A 6,373-nucleotide genomic window follows, 5' to 3' on the forward strand; every position below is an offset into this window, starting at 1 on the left:
GTCCAGCCACCTTATTCCAGAAGCTAAAGCGTTTCTTCTTATGTTACAATAATACTAAAGACTACTCAGTACCTTTCATTTATTACATTTCAATAGAGCTTTTCCACTGAATAAAATGATTTTAAAAGAATTGGAGAAAGCTAAGGAGCTATAAAGAAATTTTGTTTACCTACTCAAATATGGCAAGTTCCAAGTCCCCGTGTCCTCTGTCACTCATAAAGATGGTGCCATTATTGAATTGAAACAGTTAAGCGTTTTAGGTCAGGGTTCTACTTCTATTTCTTCAGTGAGGATGAAAACAGGGAATCAAATTAGGTGCAATATGAAATCCCAACAACTCTCATTTTACTCAACTCCGTGTCTTTATGACAAAAATTCAACCAGTAGATGGCACTATTTATTTCAGTGAGAACAGTACACTCTCAGCACCATAAAAATCAGCAATTAATTGCAAAATGTCAAAATAAGTGGAATCCTTCACATTTTGTTGTGAGTCTGGCACAATTTATTTGTATTCTAATACCTCAAAGAGATATAAAGTCAACACATATTTCCTCATTCAAGAATGGACAAATGCTTCTGGGACTTTGTATGTTTTTCAAATAATGATGTAAGAAAAGACACAATCAATTTTAAAAATATTAATTTGAGAACTTTGTTATCAGCCTTGAAAATATATAATATATGCATATACATATATAGACATACAGATGTATATATATTTTAAATATAATTCAGTGATATAATTTGCAAATTGTTTCCCTGGTACTTCAACCAAAACAAACACAGTAAGTATACATTCTGAGGATCTTTCTCTCCTAACACATAAACAGTGATAGCTTTAATATGAAAAGTGAAAATTATAAAAACAGCTATTTTCAGAAGAAAGACAAGGGCCTTTGAGGAAATGGAACTGAAACACAGTGATAAGTGAGGTAGAACCTGCAGGCCTGCCAGGATTCGGGGCCAAAAGCAACCCAATGTTGCCAGGAAATTTTGATCCTTTAGTTAATAGAAACTAAATGCACCTCTTGGGGGAGAGAGGGCAGAACCCATTCACTGTTATTTCTTGACCTTTTACATATTAAAAGACAAAGAGCTATGAAGTATTACAAAATACTAACAGTTGTACATAGGTTTTTAAAGTATATTATTCTCTGTACTTTTATGAATGACTGAAATATTGCAAAATGTAAAATAGTACCAAGGGAAAATGTTTAAAAATATACCATCTCATAATAAATTCATCAGTTCCACCCTTACTATAACCTTGCCACTAAAGTTTAAGAGATAAAAAGCATTTTTCTAGACCTAATATAATAAAGACCCCTGAAAAAATTTTCCCTAAAAAAATCAAACAAAATTAAATAGAAGTGAAAGATAAAAGCTGCCTAATCTCTTTTGTATATTGTATACTTGCTTTTACTTTTGAAATCCTTAGTCTCATGTACATTTTACATTTGTTTCAATTGATTCTTGCTAATTTGGCAGATAATCATTGGGACACTTTGTTCCACACATACTTTAGATTATCTGTCTGCATAAGAGCAAACTGAAAAGCTTTCTCTAGTACTAAATTTGCCTTAGGAAATAATACTGGAAGCATTATAATTGTAGGGTTGTTTTTTGGTTTGTTTTTTATTATATTTCTATGAACCAGAAAATCTAACTGGACTACTTGTGGCATTTGAAACAAACTATCTAAATTGGAAACATCATGAAATTGGAATATCATGAAAACAAGCTAGCCTTCCCCCACATTTAGGGGCCTACACTGGTACACAATACTATTTGGAACATAAATAAATTTAAATTGGGGGACACTAAAGGATATAAGAGATTATTGTTAGGTAGGAGGTATGTGCCAAATCCTATACACCTTTTATTTCTGATATAAAGGAGATATTTAAAATTTCAGTTTGCATAAAACCAGTCAATAATTCTTCCATGGAGGGAAAAATAATATTTATATTCAGAGACAAACACAAATGCTTAGATCCTAGACAAAGTAAAAAAAAAAAAAAATTACAGAAAATCTTCTAATACTAGTATGATCTGAAGGGCCTGATGGGAAAAAATACAAACTTGAGTAAATAATAACTCTCAGTGGCCTGACCCAAAATGACAGACTGAGCCCACACATTCATTCCCTATCCTGCCAGCAATTCTATTGATAGGAAAGTAGATAGGATCATATGGTAGACAAAAAAGGAGAGAGAAAAATCACAGCCAATACATGCAGAGATACAGCATTGGATAGGACGGGACGGTTTATTCAGAGAAATTCTGTGTGCAGAATAAACAAAAACATAACAGGAAAGACCTCTAGAACAATCATCAGGATTATTCAGTAAAAGCTACAATCAGAACAGGCTCTGAAGTCAGGCCTTTTTTCAGCTTATGAATATAGAGTGAATATAGTCAGCGCAGTGATGATAGGTTTCCTTCATGAGTCAGGGTGCTCCAGGAGAAAACAGAGAATGGAGAGAAGAAATTAGTCAACGAAATAGTAAGCGATGTTTCCAGAGGTAAGAAAAGTTTCCTCTTTAGATTTATAGGGTCTACCTAGTGCCAAATAGGATCAATAAAAGAAGAGTCACTCTTAGACATAGCCTAGAAAAATTTTATTTATTTGTTTATTTACTTATTTATTTACTTATTTATTTTGTTCCTCACCCAAAGATATTTTTTCCATTGCTTTTCAGAAAGAGTGGAAGGAAGAGAGAGAAACATCCTCAATTGGTTGCCTCCCCCACTTGCCCCAACAGGGACCAGGGATTGAGCCTGCAACCAAGGTATGTGCCCTTGGCTGGAAGTGAACCTAGGACTCTTCAGTCTGCAGGCTAATGCTCTATCCACTGAGTCAAACTAGCAGGGCAGAAAAATTTTAGAACCCTAATGTCTTTGTTTCTAGGGCTGTCATAAGAAATGTTCAAGAACTATATAGCATGGAATTTATTCTTTCACAATTCTGAAGATTAGAACTATTAAATCAAGGTGTTGGCCTGGCCATATTCTCTTTGAAGACTCTAGGGCAGGATCTTTCTTTGCCTTTTCCTAGCTTTTAATGGTTGCCGGCAGTCCTTGGTGTTCCTTGGCTTGTAGACACATCACTCCAATTTCTTTCTCTGCCATCACGTGGTGTTCTCCTTGTGTATGTCTGTGTCCAAATTTCTGTATTCTTGTGAGGAAACTAGTCAGTGGAGTCAGGGCGATCTAAAGGGGACTTCCTGGAGGGAGAGAATGGGAGACCACAAGGGGGGAAGCAGGGGACAGGATGAGAAAGGCTGGCAGTGAGGTCAGTGGGCTGTCTTGATTTCCCTCTCCACTATGCACCTTGTTCCATCAGCAGACCATTTAGTCAGAAGTAAAAGTTGATTGGAACACCATCTAATGTGGGTGGAAGCTCCGCTGGTAAAGGAGGGATTCCTGCTCCTAGTGACCCTAGAGTCTTCCTCTAATTAACAAAGTTGCTCTGAGATCAGATTTAAATAGTAAGAAGCCCATTCCTCTTGAGGTCCTTGAAGTAGCTTTTTAATTATTATTCTCCTACTATATAACCTATTTTTCTTAATTTTTTTTCTACTTTCAGGACAAGGGCCAGACACAGTGGTGAGTGAGGAAATATTTGGTTTGGGCATTCCTTTCCCAATTCATGTAACTTTCTTTCTCAGACTCACTTCCCGAAGTGCCTACAATTCTCATGCTGTCACTCAAATATACCTACTCCCCTGTCATCACAATTACGTGTCCCTTGTCCACACCCGTACTAATCCCATGGGGGAAAATCCTTACAGGTGTTGGGGAATGATAAAGTCAATGTATTATGCCTAGCAGGGCTGTTTGCATTTTAACTTAAGATATCCGAAGCCTAAAGATCCTTATGATTTGCAAATAAATCTTTAAAAGTGGAATTTCAGGTACCCAGACAGGCTGTGGCAAAGAGATTTTTAAAGTAAAAAAAACAAAAAACTTTTCTTGTGCATTTTTTTTTTTAATCTACAAAAACTGAGAGAATGTCTTTCCAGGCCCTGTGGGAACTAACATTATTTTGACCTGCATTATGTAGTATTGGGATGATGCATTTCCTCCTAATGTACTCCTAATTCTGATACAAAAGATTATTATTACAAAGCTGCATATTCCATATGTGATAAGACTGGCTCTAGCTACAGCCATCAGATACATAATGCAAAAATGTCAACAACTAATTTTACCACCCTCTACCTTTAGGTCAAGAGAAGCCATATGGCCCAGCAGGGAATGGCTCAGTGGTTGAACATCAACCTAGGATCCAGATCATGGTTTGATTCCAGGTCAGGGCACATGCCTGGGTTGCGGGCTTATCCCCAGTTGGGGACATGCAGGGGGCAGCTGATCAGTGATGACTCTCTCATCACTGATGTTTTTATCTCTCTCTTGCTCTCCCTTCCTCTCTCTGAAATCAGTAAAGTTATATTAAAAAAGAGAGAGAGAGAAGCCATATGACCCTCTTTATAGAGTTTTTAGGTTTTTAGGAGAGACTTGAGGGACCATAATTCAACAGATTGTTTTTTTGTTTTGTTTTGTTTTTTGAGAAAGTCCTAAAAGGTGCTAGCTGTTACAGCTCTGCCTGGTAAATTAAAACAGCCATCTGTTGAAAAAAAAAAAAATTTTTTTTCAGAAGATCAGACAGAAATATAACAATCATGAACAGAATTAGTGTTTTTAGTAATTGTCATTTTAATTGGAATAATTCCTCTCCATCACTCTTCAAAGCACTGTATATTCCAGTCTTTTTTTCCATAAACACATATATCCTTATTGGACATGTTATAAAACGTGACACATTTTTATTCAACTGCCTTTCTTTTTTATTCTCAAACTAATTTTGATGACTTCACCATTGCTAACAATTTAAAACTAAATTCCTGATTGGCATTCCCCTTGGATTAGAAATGGTAATTTCTCAATGACAGATGATATCAAGCCTAAAATTAATTGAAAAAAAGTTTTTCTTTTAACAAAAAGTAAGCCAAATCAACTAGTCATTGAGCCTCTACTATTTACACTTGGATGACAAAATATAAAATGAAAGAAATTCAGTTTTTGAGTGCCTACTATAGTTTTAACATTTAAATATAAATAACCTCATTTGAAGTTTAGAGAAGCTAAGCAAGCTTCTCAAAGTTATACAGACATATAGCAACAGATTCAGGGTTTAACTTTAATTTGTATAACTTGAAAACTGAGAAAAGACTCATAAAACATGCTGCCTCCAGGTATAGAAATATCTCTTATAGTCCAGAAAGCTAAGGGTAAGACTAAAGAGCAAACAGAATGCCTTAGCAATCCAAAACACTTCAGATGAAAATGAGTAAAAGGTTATCCCAATTGCCAGTAATTCTGCAACAGGAAATGTGGTAGAGCTTGCTCTTCTGGAAGCAGGAAGGAGAGGAAGGGATTTTCTATGAATCCAGGTCCTGGAGGCTAAAGATATGGAAAAGTTTGTAGCTGAAAGAATATCAGTGTTGGGCATGAGGTGTTTGTGACATTGAAGACGAGCCAGGAGAGAGCAATACTGTCGCTGAATCTCTGGGATGCTCCTTGCCTCCCTCTCTCCCCATGATGACCATCCTAGACTTAAGGTCATGTCTAATTTCCAGCATCACAAAGAAGTAAGACTGAATCTTTGGACTTTAGAAGAGCAGGACCCTCTCAATGAGGCAGTAGGAAAGGAATGTTTCTGAGAACAGCATGTGGATGTCACAGATCATCCAACTTCCCCATCACCATCCATGTGCATGGAAAAATGGATGTTTGTGTAGAAAAGGAAAATGAAAAATACTGCACCTGTGAAATGCTCTAACACAGGGGGTTCAGGGCTTGAGTGGCATGGGGTGACCATAGCTTAATGTAACTCTTGGGGGAGAGGCATTTCCATCCTCACTCTAAACACTGAGAAACTACTGCCAGACCAGAAGTGGTAGTTTACACCTCACTCTACTACTGTGGTTAATTGGTCAACCACCTTTTCCTCACAGCTGCACAACAGGAACACGGCCTTGAAACACAGAAATAAGCAAGAAATCCCCTCCAGACAAAGGGCTGGTCACATTACCTGCTGTTCTGTGAGCAGGATGATGCTAACCAAGGGAAAATACTTTAGGCAAAGAAAGAGCTGGATTCTGTTATTTATCAGGAAATTGTAGACAAGATGGATAAGACATCATTATTGTTGATTGGCACTTCAGAGTCATTTAGTTTTTATATATCAAAATCAACAGTTTACATCCAAGCTGGTAGCAGAAACAAATTAGTTATAGTCAGTTATAGTCACTACCTTTCTCTAGCATATCTTTCTATTCAAATACTATAAAAACCTGACTAGAAT

Source organism: Miniopterus schreibersii, assembly GCF_964146895.1.
Source record: "Miniopterus schreibersii genome assembly, chromosome: 1".
NCBI classification, from domain to species: Eukaryota; Metazoa; Chordata; class Mammalia; order Chiroptera; family Miniopteridae; genus Miniopterus; species Miniopterus schreibersii.